This window comes from Leuresthes tenuis, unplaced genomic scaffold (genome assembly GCF_036924035.1).
Source record: "Leuresthes tenuis unplaced genomic scaffold, fLeuTen1.0.hap1 SCAF_24, whole genome shotgun sequence".
NCBI lineage: Eukaryota > Metazoa > Chordata > Actinopteri > Atheriniformes > Atherinopsidae > Leuresthes > Leuresthes tenuis.
The window spans coordinates 12758937-12775905 of record NW_027325378.1 but is presented as its reverse complement, the minus strand read 5'-3'; the positions used below and the strand labels follow the sequence as shown (position 1 = coordinate 12775905).

The following is a 16969-nucleotide window of genomic DNA, read 5'->3' as shown; positions in this document are numbered from 1 at the left end:
AGAAATTAATTCAAGTAATCCCAAACTTCAAAAAAATTATTCCGCAGCAACAATTACTGTAAAAAAACAAAACAATGTAAAGATGTGTCTATCAGTAGGTAACTATGAAAAGAAAAACATCTGCAAGAATGGCTTTTGGCTGTGAAATGAACCATGACAATGTGATAATGAGTACTCCATCACTGCTTGATAAAAAAAAAAGTGCCTTATGGACAGCAATCCCACTGAGTGGCACCATACCGCTCCCTATTCTGAGTTAATGGCCTGAAAACAAATGGCAGGTTGGTGACACCTGGGCTTGGCCAAACCCTACGGGTGGCTCTGCCCTTGCCCTCATTTGAAAAAAAGGGTTCTAAACCAACATATATCATAGTTTACGGTGCATAATGGAAGACACTCGAGAAATGTTTAAGGGTTGAAATGCCAATCAGTAGTATTTTTAATACTGTGATTAAATCATCTCCTGTAGCAAAAGAGAGATGTTTGTTTGCCACTCCACTGTTAAGATGTTGGAAATGATAAGCAGAATTTCAGACAGAGCAGTAAGGTCTGTCTTGTTTTCAGACGAGCAGTGTCTGTGCAAGCCAGTCAGCCTAGTCATCGTGACAGCCCTGTGCAAACATTGGCACCGTTTGGACAAACACCCCTCCAGTGCAGGGTGGCGGAGTGCACAGAACCTTGCAGTGAATTACACACACAACACAAACTACTCTACAGACATATGGTAGCATGCAGAAACTCATAATCCTCACACATAAGCCTTTGTCCCACAAAAATACAATTTCTTGCTGTGTGGGTTCAAGTCGTTGGACAAAAAATGCTAAATCTTCCCACAAACAATAGACTTAACCCATATCTAAGCAAACTCCAGGCCTTATTTCTGTCTGTATGCTGCAGAAGACCTGAAATTAGCCATAAGCCTGTCGGCCAGCTAGTGTAATGTAGCACCTAGTGCAAATTCAATTTTACATGCCAATGATTCCAAGCAATAGCCTCTTCTTACAACCCAGAGAAAACAGACAAGGTTCATTGTGGTGTCTGATTCAAACCTTGTGGTGCTGATGTGGTTAGCAACAGTGGAATAAAAAGCTATACTGCCTAAAACAACTGGGATTGCAGTGCTAATTAAGTGCCACACAGAACAACCAATAGGATGAGGGCAGTAGATATACAGACATCCTTTTCCTTTCTATGGGCCAGGTCTCATCCTGACTCCTTTTCACCTGATCTACTTTCCTCAACAGGTCATATAAGGCAAAAAAAAGGAGCTTTAGCAGCTCTATAATTTGGTTAATTTGTTAACAATCCATCAAAGAATGGCCCATCAAAGAAAACAAAAAATGTATTCAAGTCACATCCTCTTCTCTGACTTTCTCGTGTTATTTAGATTTAACTCTTACAAAAACTTAATCTGGTACGTCCGCCATACAGAAAACAAAAGGTGACTGTAGAAGGCTACAATGAAATTTGGATCCCACGAGTCCGGTTTTAAAGTTGCTGTGAGTGGAAGCAGGCGGAGGCAAAAAAAAGAAAAGAAAAAGAAAAAAGGAGTTGCTCCTGGTGTGGAATGTCCTGGTATTTATCTAGCTTTAACCACAATTACGTAGACAGAAAATGCAGTTGATAAGATTAAAGCAGGAATTTATGATACAAAAGTCAAACTAGGTGAGCCTCACATTTGGACAGTTTTTTGGTTGTCAACATGTTTAACACAATAAATGGAAAACAGAAGGCACAAAAATCAATGGAGTCATGTGAGCATTTAGAGTGGATGGGAGTATATACATCAAATTTTGTATTCAGTATAATCTGAACCAGATTCAAAATTGGATAGTATGAAATTGACTAGAAAAGGCCTCAGAAATGACTGCTGGTTGTCAAACAGCAAAGGATTACCAGAATAAGATCTGTGCTATCAAACACTTCTGAGTGTTTTATTTTGTACACATGCCAGTGTTATCCAGAGCTCTCGGCTTCATGCACACGTTGGGATGACAGGCAGCAGGTAGGGAACCCAGATTATCCAACCCTGGACATTGCTGGATGTATTGTGGCCTAAGAGGCACTTCAAACACTGTAAACGCATAACAATATGAGCGAATATCATGAACTCTGAAAGTTATTATGTAGTTGGCTTCAGAATATTGTTTCTGTTATTGCCACAGCTTCCAACTTCCAGACTGTGATTTTATACGCATGTTGTTAATTTCATGGAGCCCTTGAGAAAAGTCAGAATAATGTTTCATGTAACTTTAATGAACTCTTCATTTCAAATGAGTCATTTATTTATGTCATCTGGCATGATACAAGTATAACAGGTGTCTTCTATACAACTGTGGAACAGACAAGAGGTCTTTATTCCTTGACAGAGTCAGAGGACTAGGGAGCACATTGTTTCTGCTTCCTCATTGTTGTGGGGGATTAGTACTAATGACCCTTTAAATGAGCCTGCACTGTACTCATCATGGGTAAGCTGCAGGAGGAATATTGAGGATGGATGGGAAGACCGTAAAATGCCCAGAGGTTCAAAGGACTGGAACAAAAAGGCCACTATGGAGTTTTCAGACACACAGCTGCCAGATACATAAAAGATGTGCAATTTTCAGATTAATGGCCTTCAACACAAGGGGCTTTTAGTACACCTCAGCACCATAGTAATCTTTACTTTCATGATAGTCAAAATTCTTTCCTCCTTTACTTGTGGAAAACAGCTCTCCCACTTACTTTGCTGGGGAACATGGACCATTGCTCAGTAATTTGGTACGGCTACACAGACAGCTGTGCTTTGTGCATTGAGAGAAGCTGAACATAATAGAGCTGTTGCTTGTGTAACCATGCAGGGTAGCAGTGCTTGGCTGGTTGGCAGTCGTGCCCTCCAGTTGGGGCCTCAAACCACACACTCTGCTGCGCTCTGACCCTCTTCCGACCCAAGCGGCGATATGGCTTTGATGGTGGCTTGTTTAACCTAACCTCAGCAACCTGAGGCTACCCGCACACTAGGGTTAAGAGGGGAACGTGAGGAAAAAATGAGTGGAGGGGGCTTAAAACAGAGGTTTGAAAGCAGCAAAAGTCCTGTAAAGGTTTTGGTTGTGATTGGCCTGCATTTTCATTTCAATTATGGCAAAAGGGCTACATCTGGCTTAGGTTTTGTTCAGTTAGCAGTGACAGTCCATACATTTATCAGCTGTCACTGAAAAACGAAAGAAGAAACATAAAAGAGCTCATATGTAAAAACACAGAATGAATGTCATGAATCCATAAAGCCTTTAAAGCAACATGTTTGTTCACCAAAGTAAAGTATGTCTGCCCACAGAACAGGATCCTGCTTAAGTTAACATGGTGAGTTTGGAAGGTAAGTGGGTTCACGTTCTAAAAACAAGATGCAAGTCAAACAGAAACCAGATGCTCTTCCAAAGTAAATCGGTCATTCATAAAAGGCCTTGCTATTAAGGACAATGGCTAATTTAAAGCTCCTCAAATCCCTCTTTGTTCTAGGATCTTGGTCCAGTCCATCACAATGGCAAAAAAAAGAGGATTTAACGTCTTATGGCATACTTTGAATTCTGCAGGCTGTTCTGTGACTATTTACTGTGGAACTAGTGACAATATAAGTCATTACATTTATCAGGAGAGTTGATGAAAGCAGGGAACGGGAATTAAGGAGTGGGAATACAACGCATGTTAAATTGTCCGTTAATCTGAGAAATACTGCGGAGGCGATCAATCTAGACAACGTTTTCTTTTTTGTTTCAGACCTGTGACGTTTCTCAGTCCTATCGGTTCTCTTCCTGTCCATTTCATAGGGGAAAAATTATTACAGCTAGGCCTAAATCAATATTGAGGTTTGTCCAAATATTTCTGTAATCCGAGGGAATTCAGCTGGTCTGTTGCCATGATGGCTGACAGGGGCATTTTACGCTGTGGAGGGCCTGTGTAAGGATCCGCTGTGCCCGGCAGGCCAAGGGCAGCACATTGTACCCACCAAGACCCGCCTGTTAGCCACACAAACTGACCGAAGGACAGCTCAGTCTCTGTGCAACCACTTGGCTGCAAATAGGCACTGGGAAAAAGCTCAAACCTTGGTGTTTTCAGACTCTTAACGCCACTGATTTGTTTGACCAAGTTGGTTTAAGATCCATGACAAAATTCCAATGAAAAGTTGAAGTACAAGATAGTGAAGAGAGATAACTGGCTCCTTGTTCTAGCATGTTTATAGTTACACAACTTTGACAGGCGCTGCCCTATCGATGTTAGATGTTTAAGCTTCCCATTAACTAGTGAGTGATGTGTTTGGGTGCAAAGCAGGCCACCTTAATGAAGAAAAATGGCCTCAATTCAGTGAAATGTGAACCTGGAGTGAGTGCATTTACAGCTATTTGTGAACCGCCCCCCCGTGTTTATCTCAGACCAAGTAAGGGACCCTTTGTAGTGCCAAACCTGCCAGGCCCTACCATCAATATCATGATTGCATCTCAACGTATAATTATATGATCCTGGTTTAAAATACTTCAAAGTGTGGGCAACAGGCAGCATGTTGGAAATCCCGATTGGATTTTGAGCACACTAAGAGGGGAATAATTAGAAAACACAAAAGGTCATTTCAGAAACAGAGGAAGCAGTATTTATTTGAGTATGGGTGTGTGCATGTGTTTCTGGCCTAAAGCTGGTGGGTATTTAAGCAGAACCAGGAACAACCTTTGTTTGGTTCTCTCCATTTACAAAAAAGTGTCATACTATTGACAATGACAAATTGGGCTTAGCGCAATCAAGCAAGACTGGAATCATTTACAATATAGTCTCCATGTTCAAGAAATTTCAGGCCAATATAAGCCATGTTTACCAAATAAAGGGCAACCAGAATTTGGTACCTTCAACAAAACAAAGAAACCCTGACCTCAACATCCTTGAGTGAGTCTTGCATCACATGTAGTCACATACACAGCCAGTACGCTTGCTCTTAAAGCGAGGCTCAATTTTATGAGTGGAAAAGCCATTTTACAATTCGAAAGGGTGAAGGAAAGGGTAAAAGAAAGGGATGGACAGATAGGAAAGAGAGTGAACAAAACAGAAACTACTCCTCTTGATTTATTGTGTGATATGAAATCACAATCAGAGGACTGGCAGCCACAGTTACATGATATATGCCAGAGGCAAGCACTTTCTTGTTAAATCTATTCTAAGCTAAGAATGGAAACCATTAGAGACAGATGACCTCAGATGAATAAAATACATTTCACTAATATGCCTGCAGCCACCTTCTTGTCAAAACCCACACTTCCATCCCAAACATGCTATCAGAGAGAGAGGGAGCAGAATGTATTGCTGGCTCACGGGTGGCTTTCCTGTCTTTTTGACGTGTCAAATAAAACCCAGGCAAATCACTCCATTTACCACATAAGAGAGCTATGGCAAATTGCTTCAATAGGTTTCCATTGAGGTAATCGTCGAGAATAAAGAGACTGATTTCTTTTCCATGAAATCATCAATGTGGCACAGAGAGCTCGAGGACTCCAATCCACCAAGTATGATTGATGTTTTGTGTCAATGACTACTGATGTGCGCAGGATGACTGCCTATGAGTTCTTTGTCTTACGTAACAATGATTGATATCGATAAGGAAAATTAAGTTCTTGTTGAGTTTGTACATGATCAGAAAAGAATTTTAAAAAGTCATTGTTCTTTCACCATAACTATTTCTTTTAGTGTGCCTGGGTTTGCGAAACATAGCTGCAATTAAAATATCACCTTTTTTTTTAACATGGAATTGAACAGTCACTGTTAAACTTTACTATGCTGTTGTTGTAGTTCAATTAAACTCTCAATCTGCATTTCACCTGAGGACACCGTCTCTGCCATCACTGCTTCTTCAGAGAAGAAGCTGCACTACAAAAGACTCCTGCTACATCTTTGGATATAAATGGTTCATTCTAAGAGAATATAAAACACTATTTGTTGTGTGTAGAGGCTTCAAATACTACTATGAGTGAATCAAATGCAAATACAAATATTAAATACAAGTTTCCATAATTATGTGGATTTAAGCTAACTCAATACTGAGAAGTGGAGAAAAATGCAAATATTTTTCAAGGTGCGAGCAGCTCAGTCACCAAGCTCCTGATAAGTGCAGCACTGCTGCAGACACATGAAACTAAACACCCCTAAAATGTGGAGCATGTGTAGGCATATTCTCTGGGAACCGAAGACAAACATAGCCCATGAGAATCGAGATGTGTGACCCTGCACGCCATAAACAAACCTCTCTATGAATGCGACACATAAACATGATACCACTCATAAAAATGTATATTTGTCTGATTGCACCTGTGCCTGTTTGGTACTCCTCTCTGTCCATGCCTGTGGGCACAAACGCAAGACTGAATTTGGATATCATGTACTCCAAGTGTGTGAAGCAGTCACTCAAACAGTCAGAAGGAGCATCTGTCAGACTTGAGCACAGACAGACGCATAACCTGTAATTTGTACACGGGGGAGCTCTCCTTTCCATTGCCTCTGGGTTTGTGTGTGGCTTTCCAAAGCACGCATTAAAGTAATTTGTAATTCAATTAGCTTGAGCCTGCCTGACAAAAATTCCACAACTTTGTGCATTTTGAAATATATAGAACAAAATATCTTTGCAAAGTCTAAATTAGCTTAGAAAGCATAAAACAGGAGGCTCACCCATTCAAATGCTTCCATGCCACACTTAGAGGAATGCATCATCTCACCATGTTGAAGAGACACCGGCCAAACTAAGCTGAAGTTGCCGTGGGCAGTTTGAGAAAAGTAAAGTGAAGATAATGTATAACACAGTGCAAGATGTTTTCCCTGTAAACAATGTTGCTGCTCAAAGATACAGCCGCTCACTTCTTCATGGCCTGGTTGATCAAGTGAAGGCAAACAGAACTAGAGGCTACCAGAAGCACATGGCCAAGTCCACACTTATGAGCACTTGTGCATGTACATACACTTAGACACGCACAAGCAGAAGAGGGGTGTGCTGGCAGAGGCTCAATGTGTTTGCCCGCTCCGGGGGAGAAGGAAAGAAAGGGAGCAGAAGAGCTGAAACAAACGCATGCTGGCTTCTATTAGTCGAGCTGTGGAGCGGGATGAAGGGGTGAGGAAACATATTCATTCCTCCTGCACACCCTCAACCTCCATCCATTCTCATCCCTCCTACCCTCCCAATCTATTATCTCCATTCTGGAAAGGCGGTGGATGAAAGAGACAACCCCCCAGTGGCAGCACTTCTCTCTCCAAACTTGCGCCGACGCATTCTGACGGCTGCTTAATTGTACGTGATACAGACCGGGTCCTTTCTTTTTCAAATCTAAAACAGATTGCTTGTCCCTGGGGAGGGGATTATTGGACAAGAGACATGACAAAGCAGGGACAGTTCAGCCCTCTGGGAGGTGGAGGACAGAGGGGGAAAGCTTGAGAGAAGTGTGTGTGTGTACATAGCTTTTTTTAGGTTTTTCTTTTACACATGCCTATGTCAAAAGGAGATTATGTAAGTGTCCATGAGTTTCAAATGAAAGCATGTGTAGGTGAGTGCACACTGCTCGGATCATGACAAGATGACTGGATCTTTTTCATCCGTTTTAATCTCTTACTTTCTTCTCTTCTTTCAGTTCACCTTCACACCACCTCCTCTCTCTCATCTTGCCCTCTTCTTTATCTTATCCCTCCTCCACTTCCACCTCTTGACCCAGCTTTCTCTTTCTCCCACTTAATCCCATGCTGCATCTACATGCAGTTTGACATTTGAGCAGAAGCTGCTCTGGACATCTGAGAATAAGCACTGAACTCCTTTCCTCTCTCCCTCAAACCTCATTTATTAAAGCACATTTTGGCCACAACAAGCAACCAAAGTATGATTGACTGAATGATTCTACAACCATATCCAAAATGTCAGTGTTCATTAAACTTTTCAATGATAAAAAAAAATATATATATTCTTTTTTTTTTTTTCATAAAGGGAAGAAAGGCACTCAAAACAGCTAAAGCACTAAATATATGTCAGGCATGCAGCTCTTTTTATGGCGGGCTCAGTGTAGGATCAAAGGCTGGAGAATGAGGAATTCCCTCCAAAGATGAGCTAGCTGTAATGCATGCCCCGACCTTTCTCACTTAAATGACAGGCTGATCAAACACATGGGGGTGCTATTGTGAGCTCCCAAATAACTCAAAATCGATAAGCATTGTGTGTTTCTTCGCACGTTCAGATATGAATGGCCCATCTTTTAAATATGTCCTCAAAAGTCAAGGACGCTTTGCGTTTAAGGACTGTTATTTGCTAGCAAATTGAAAACACCAAAGCAGTGTTTGATCAGTGAAGTCAACAAAGAACTGCGAAAGTGTCTGACTCATCTAAAGATAGTCTTTCTTGATCCCATGTAAATAAAAGCATGCCAAAATGCTCTATGTCTGAATACTGGTCATTTGCAGTGATAGGACATTGCAATCTACTCCAGTGCTACTGTGCAATCAGGCTTGTATGAGGAACACTATAATTATTGTGAAGAGATAAACAAGTGACAGAGGAGAGGGCGGTTTAGGAAACCTTTTCTCAACATTCCGGCACACGAGAGAACACACACAAACTACCACTGTTTAAGCATTGTTTTCTATATTTTCAGAGAGAGAAATGTGAAATGCCTTTCAAAGCAAAGATAATGTATGATTAAGTATACTTTATACCAGTCTTCATACTTATACTTAATAAGTGGACTTTATCTAAATGCGTTGCAAATAAAAACACCAAATGACCATTTCAAAATTATCTGGGTTCCATCTTTCAGGAGAATGGAAAGTTGTTTGCAGAGTTCTGTTCTACAGCAAACAAGGGGACACTATTTTGGCAGAATTCAAACGTGACATCTGTCACTCGTTTACATGGTCAGTTGAGTCGAGCAACGGCTATAGCTCAACTAAGTAGACTTTTCCCCTTTGTCCCAGTATACATCAGCAGCTTTGAGAAGTTTGATTTTGCATTTCAGTTTTTTTGTATGTCCAACTTTCAGATGGGCCAACATGTTTATTCGTTTTAAGTTTTTGGTCAGGCTAACGCAATAATTTATTGTTTTTTTTCTAGTATCATGTAAGCATGTCAAGTTAAGACAGTAAAATGCAGTATGATAACTGTCCGACTCTGCTGATAAAATTTTAGAGCCAAGTTGGAGACAAAAAGTTTATAGAAGACTTTAGTGCTCTTTTTGTTTAACTTTTGCAATAATTAGTTGGCCAAGAATACCTTGAACCTTGCTGGTCACTCGTCTGATTCACACTGTTAGTGCTGTTTTTACAGAACAAACAGTTAAATCCACAGCCACCTCCTCCTCTTCTCTTACACTCAGTCACTCAGCATCCTTATCAGAAGAACAAATTACTTCACTTATTACCTTCAAAATACACGCATACACGCACAAACACACACACACACATCTTTAAGCAGATTCAAATGATGTCAAAGTGGCTACTGGAGTAACGTTTGTCTTGGCAAAAGCCTACCCCCAGAATCTAATTATTTGCAGCAGCTGCTCGTACTCTTGTTTGTAGCACAGAAGAGCTAAAAACCGCTTAAAAGGATCTCTCCACTGTTTTGGGCTGGCAGTAAGCACTGTGTTTTAAAAGACTCCCAAGCTGCTCTACTATGACCTGGGCAGGGCAATCAGAAAAAGAATCCAAAAATTGTCCGGTAAAACTAAAGCGAGGTGACGAATTTGTAGATCAGTCTTGTCAATACGGAAAGTTTGAAGTTAAGGTTCTCCATCATTCTCCTGGCTCGCCATTCAGTAACACACACTGACTGAGCCAAAGTACTGAAATGCAAGCCAGTCTTTTCACAGTGATTGTGCTGGATACAAGCAATCGACTTTGAATGGAAGCACACTATAATTTTGCCATTTAGGAAATCTAGGTCAGAGGGATAAATGCTCTGGCTTTTGTGGACCAGTGAGTGAACACACACTGATCTGATACAAAGTAAAGAACAGAGTCAAATCATTCACAAACAGAGGAAATTTAAAACCATACCACACACAAATCAAAGCCTACTGGCAGTATACAGTATAAAGAAATTTGAATGTACTCAGTATTTAGATCTTCTAGAGCATTTAAAATGTTTCTCTCTGGTGAACATAAAGACCATGTTTAGTCAACTCAATATCTCTTATGAAAGTTTACACTTCACCACTGCAGTTTGCAAATTTCCCTTTTCACATTTTTTTCCCCTCAATAGTCTACTAATTGGTTCATGTAAAAATTGCATTAATGAACTGGCCTTAGAACAGTAGGTCATCAAAATCTAATGCTGGCAGTGTCAAATACTCCAAGTCACAAACAGGAAGTGGGGCTACGGCTGGTTTATAAGGGTAAACACAAATTCACACAACAGCAGCTTTCACCCCATTCAAACTCCTCTCCTCTCAGTCTGGCTGCTGTCCGTGCAGCCTTTCACAGCTGCACAATCTCCATTTACAAACACCTCACACACATACATGGTGCCCCAAGCTGGGTATAAATACTATACATCATATTCCCACTTCACTGGCAAGTTTCCTTTCTCACTTGACTTGACTTAAATAGCTAAAGTGAGGTGTGCATTCCCAGAGTCTCTGCCTCTCCGCTTACCTTTGACAGTTTCTCCGGAAAAAGCTCTTCAGCAGCTCATCCATTTAGCGTTTGCTGACACAATCTGCCAGAAGTGCACTCTGAATAAGATTTATTTAAAAAAAAAAAAAACTTATTTGGACTGAGGCGAGAGGATGTAAATGCCACACTGACTTTTGAAAATGTGAAAAAAAGAAAAAAAAAAGGATTGTATTCCAACTATCGTAAAAACTGAAAAAGATAATTGGAAAACTATCATTATATAATGTGAATAACACAATAAATTAAAGATTTTAAGACCCCTACTAACAGCACAAGCCCACAGCAGTATATTTTAATACAACAGCAACATTTTCCTAAATTTACAAAAACTGCTGTTTACCTTCCAGTAATTTTAAATAAACAAAAACTTTTACAGGTGAATACTTAAGCATTGGAGGGAAAAAAATGACATTAATGGAATGTGCTGCCCTCTAATCCCTTGAGAGGAGGAATTTGCGATGGAGGGAATTCCTGTCATTCAGTGGGAAAACTATGAAATCCTGCACATACACAGAGCTGCCGTACAGGCAGCAGACTGACTGCAGGAACAGTGCAGCTCACCACAACTATAAATCCCCTCTTACACTCGTATCCTCGTCTCTAAACTGAACAAATCAACAAGCACACACTCTGCAAAAGCAGAAGTAAAAAGGATGAAAAACAGTAGTGTGTAAACAAAGAAAAAGCAAGAAAGTTGTGCTGTACCTGAACGGCAGGAGAGCAGAGTGAGAGGCAAGGCGAGGATTCCTCTCTTAGTTCTATCCTCACGTTCTTCACCGGCTCTGCCTTCGCTCATTAAGGGGCTTGCGTCTGGGAGCTGGGATTTTAGCTTCAAGAGTAAGGAGGGGACCACACAGCTCCTGGAAGACAACCTCTCTCCTCTAATCCTCTCTCCGATGTGATGACACTTTCTAACCTCGACCATCTGTTGAAACACGTCCCGGAGAAGTCAGCACCACGCTGTGTCAAGAACCCCACTCCTCTGCCCAATCACAGACCGGCTGCTGGGTGGCTCCTTGCTGCCAGGAGGCAGGGACAAGGACACAGCACAGCGCAGAGGGAGACACGCACACACAAACACACACACAAACAGACACTACGAATGAGAGCAAGAAAAACCCCCAGTCATCGTAACCTGAGAGGCAGGGTGGAAGGGCAGGAGGAGTGGAAATGGGTGGAAAGGGAGGAATGGGAGGGGAGCAAGAGTGGGAGACTGAGAGCATGTTTAAATGCTAACAGTAGAGGGAGAAAAAGATGGATAAATACCATTTGTACGTTTTATATTAAAGTGATGATACATAATAATTCTCCCACAAATCTCAGAAGGAAAATCCATGCACACTGAAAAACACTAGTTCTACTACTTCACTCTCAGCATATTGACCTTTCTCCTCCCATTCCTCTCCCTGCAGCCACAAAGTATGTGGTCTAAAGAATAAGGCTAAAAAAAGCAATAAAAGTCTGTATTGGCTCCATGGTGGGAATGCTGTTGGCACTAAACTGTTACATCTGCAGGCACAGGAGCCCTCACACCTTAGTGTGATAAATCCTTGCAGTCCCCCGGCTGCATTCCTGCCCTTCACCACCTATTGCCTTAAGTTAGAAAAAAGGGCAGAGGGGAAGACACTAAAATTACAAAGCCAAGGAAAGAGTATGATAAAGAGAAAAAAGAAAAAGAAAGGAAGTATAGATAAGAGAGGGTCCGTGTTTAGAGATGGCAGCAGGTCAATAAAGCATTTAGCATTTACTATGAACCCCGTTACTGATGCATTTCCTGAAAGAATGAACAGATTTTCAACCTATTCATGCAAAACACGAGGAATATTAGGTGAGAAAGGCTGTCACATTAATCATTTTGTTAGAGCACTGTTCTACTCACTGATCCATTAAAAAAGGATTACGAGACCCTGATGATATTCAGGAGCCACTTCAAAGGCAAACCCTAATGAGGTAATTCCCGTTTGATAACCAACGGCATCGCTGTGAGTTAATCAGAGGTGTGAAACACCAAAGAAAAGGCCTCTAAGTAGTTCATTTACATTCTATAAGCAGCTTGAACATAATGGCGTCTGTCTCAAGTTGTTCTTTGTAAACTAATTTGAACTTAATGGTATTTATCAGACTTATTAATGATTACTTTAGTTACTTTTCAGCCTGACCTCTCTGCTAATTACAACCCTCATTATGTATAAACACAAACATTTTAAATTTAGGTTCACTCATTAAAGAAAGTTTCATGTCATGGAGTAATATGCCTGAGATTCCATATGAAACCGATTTAAAGTTTAATTTGAAAGCAACATTTAAAAAGCTTTTTTTTTTAAGTGGATTCCCAGTTAGATTCCCCTCAGGCTCACTTTAAACTGAACAAGACCCATTTTCACAAGAAACACATGAAACTTTCACCAGCTTGGACTGATGTTTGAAACAGAGGCAGCGGTTAGAAATAGCTAGAGCCTTCAGGGGAAAGAACTCAAATTAGATTAACTAAATTCACAAAGACTGTCCTTAGTCCCTCCTGCATGGCTACACAGAGCCTAACCCACACCTTCAACCCCAAGCCCCCATTCTCACGGCCGAGAGGTTTCCAAAGGGCCTTCAGGCAGGCCAGGGGCGACCAAATCCCTGTGCTCTTTACTGGATTAAAGATGGCTGCCTCACTAGGGGAGAGGGGCTGTATTTTTTCAGAAGCTGAGAACATCTGTAAACATATAAAATATATGCAGACAGAAAAGGTTCCAAGGCTGAGTTTGGGTTAGGAAAACATCCACAGCATTGCCCTCACATACTCGAGTTTTCAAGAGGTACAAACGGACCTTCTGAATTAATTCTGATTCAATTTCCACTATTAATTTCCATTTTAATTTCCATGAATGGACACAAAAGCAGGGGCAGAGGGAGGTCTAGAAAATGGTCTCATCTTATGAATGACTGAATGACCTGCAGGGGGGCTTGTGGTTCTCAGGTTCCCCTATTCACTCTCCTTCAGCAAGCCCATCACATGGATGTCTAACACTAAATTACCTTTCGGTAGAGCAGTTTTACCTTATGTAATCTTTGCAATTGGGTCCTTTATGTAATGTTACATTATTGTATCTTATGCTTTAATTTCAAAGTGGATGCAAGCTTCCAATCAACAAGTAACTTCCCCCATTTTCCTACCAGCTGTACAGCCATCAGTTGGGCCTGCAGGTGCAGGCAGAGGCCAATATTGGGGGGCTCCTCGGTTCACTGGCTTCATTCTCTATGGATGAATGAGATACATAGGGGTGTCATAGCTGAGATTCTGCTTCTGTGCCAATGCAAACTGCCAAAGCTGAGGCTGGGGGATGAAGCCATGATGTGGAGGTTACACTGGCTCATGTCATGAGGCATTTTAAATACCAAGCACACGGCCATCACTGCAACTGTAACTTCTCTCGCTGTGACGCAGTGCCATAGACTATGTGAGATGAGTGGCAGGAAACAAGGGGAAAGCTAAAGAAGGCTTGCGCAGTTGGTCGTAAAAAAGGTGCAGAGGAGAAAGGAAAGGGGAAGAGAGGACAGGAATACAGCAGGGACAGAGGGGTAACAAAAACAGAGGGGGAAAGTGAGGAATGGAGGAAGAAGAGGAGGGGCCTATGTGGTTCAGTGACAGGATCTCTCTTCACACCACACTCCTGCAGTGCTATGCATGTGCCCTCAGACTTTCAGTGTGCAACTAAAACACATGAAAAAAAACACACATCCACTTAGATATGCTTTGTAACATTTCTCACTATTCGGCATTGTGGGAATCAATCAAGAATAATACTACTGGTCTAATCGACAGAAACATGTTTAGTGCTGAGCCTTTTAGTTTGCCATTGTTAGATTGCTTAACTCAAGTTGAATTTGCGGAAGAACACCAGAAACGTTACAGAATTATATAAAATAATACCTGCACAGAAACCACATGGAAACATTTCAAAATCCCCTCCAGAGTAACATCAAAAATAAAAATGTTATGTCTGTGTATGGAGATAGGTCCATGTTGGTCCTTAACATGTACATTTAGTTCGAGTTTCTCCTTGGCTGTCTGTGTGTAGTCCTTAATTTGGGACAGGCATATTGCACAGACTTCAAGCACATTGAGCGAGCATGAGCCAGCAAAACTACAACAGTCACAGAATGTTATGCCAACTCATTGTGTACATGTGTAACTAATTTTTAGAACTCTATTATGCATACATTTACCAATCACTTAAAAGAGTTTAAAGGGCTTCAAAAACAAATGGAAAAAAAAAACAAGGTTGGCACAGGAACTCCTTCTCTTGGTGTCATAAAGTTGCCGTACGTTTGGCTTATTTGCTTGTCATTATTAAAGTAATGTGTGGCTCTTCTTTATGAATTAAAAGAGAGGACAAAGTTATTTACAGTGATAGTGTAAGAAAACATTCAGATCTACACTACATACATGAAACGATGAATGTGATTACTGTGAATAGTAAATTTAACTCTCTACACTGACTCTTCCACTAAACACCAAGTCTGAAACCAATTCTCAGCCAAATATCTAACAGATTGCATTCTTTTCATATGAAGCACAAACTTCCTGACCTAATTAGCAACTTGAGATTGAGTGTTTTTTAGGTTAATAGGATTTAGAGGCCTTTTCACCAACAAGCTTCACTTAAATGGCACTGATGCCATCTTTTCTCTTTCAGATGTTAAGGTGATAAGTTAACATCACAACATAGCATCATTGCCAAGAGTATAACATCTCATAACTTAAGATAGCATTATGTTTTGATGACTTAATCTAATCTTTGGGATTTTTACCATGAAAGTGTGAGGTCATCCTTCTGCTAATCATACTTTTACTTTTTAAATTAGCAACAGCTACAGAAGTAGTCACAGAGCCAAAATGGTGTGCATCGACACTTTCGTAACTCTGCCGATTCTGCGATGCTGGCTTGCCATTTGTAAGCATGAACTGATGGCGTCAGTGGATTAACAAATTGGAACAGTAACAGTTTAACAAGAATGACTTTTTTTGCCAATACCGCACAACCACTGTGTGAAAAGGGTTATGATTCATTGGCTCTTAAAAAGCGAACTATCCTTATCCATCCCTCAACAAATGTCTTCCAAAACCATAAACACGTTCATATAAATCTCCCAGTCTAGCTTACAAATACAGCAATACTGTATTGCCTTGAGCAGTCATGCGTCTTTTCCAAACTTAGAGAATTTGTAATATTTAGAGTAAGGATAAAATCCTATGACAGGGAAAAGACCAACAGCAGAAATGTCCCAGACCACCCACAGAGATATTTTAAAGCAGGATTAGGAACTTCCAAGAGCTTCTACAAAGCTAGGGACAGATAGTGAGACAAACCAATCCTATCACTCCTCTGATCTGTTGAATCACAAGATGACAGAAATGAATTGGGATGGCCTCAAGGTTCAGTAAGTGAGTAAATGGTTGGGAACCAGCGCTGTAAGCCATCAATATATACGAGATAAATACAGTGAAGAGATACTGATCGCTCTCCCTGGAGATGAAAGGCATTCTGACGGGTAAGATAATGGTAGTCATGTAGTGACCAGGTTCCCCAGGCAGAGCCTCAGGTACCTTTGACACTGAATTCCACAGAACTGAGGAAAACATTATATAAAGGACACATCGACCAGAGGTTGGGGATTAAAGGAAGATAAGCTGCAGTAATGAGGATAAAAAAATTCAAAATGTCAATAGTCCATCACAATCAATCCTTGTTAAAAAGAAAAAGAAGCATTAGGACCCCTGACATTATGAATGTATCTCATTGTCTCATTTAAAAAAAAAAAAAAAAAATTATGGGAAAATTTGTTGTAAATAAGTCATATTTAAAAGCTACATAAATACATGGTATCAAATTTTCAAATTGTGAACATGTTTTGGGTTTTAAAAACTATATGCTAATGCATCATCATTAAGAAAACTGGCAAATGAAAAGGTAAAGACTGGAAAAGCTGCCTAATGCCGAGAAAAATAAAATCACCTGATAAATGTCTCACTACTAATCAACTGGTGATGGTCCGTAACATGACTGGGCATAAAAAGAGCCTGAAAACCAATATTGAATGACCATGGTCTTCAAGCATCACAACAATAAAAAGGTTTTGGCGCAACACATGCATATGCACCCTGACATCTTTTTTCAAAAAAAGGCCTTGCATATTGTAACAAGTCCAGGCCAAACAGCCTTGTGCATGTGATACATCAGCATGGCTACAGAGTAAAACATCCAAGTGCTAAACTTGCCTCCTGACAGTCACTGACTGAAAAAAATTCTGTATACATGAAATGATTCTC

General features: G+C 40.6%; 1 protein-coding gene across 4 annotated transcripts in view; it reads right to left on the bottom strand.

Annotated features, from left to right (window-relative positions):
* Positions 1-11658, bottom strand: part of sulf1 (sulfatase 1) — a 33406-nt gene extending 21748 nt beyond the window's left edge. For 2 of the 4 annotated variants that reach the window (XM_072378526.1, XM_072378527.1), the window contains exon 1: positions 11356-11656. The gene's annotated coding sequence lies outside the window, so the exon portion shown is untranslated. Of the gene's footprint in view, positions 1-11355 lie in introns of all 4 variants that reach the window. The other 2 variants (XM_072378528.1, XM_072378529.1) reach the window with 2 other exon arrangements.
* Between the last annotated feature and the right edge of the window lie 5311 nt (positions 11659-16969).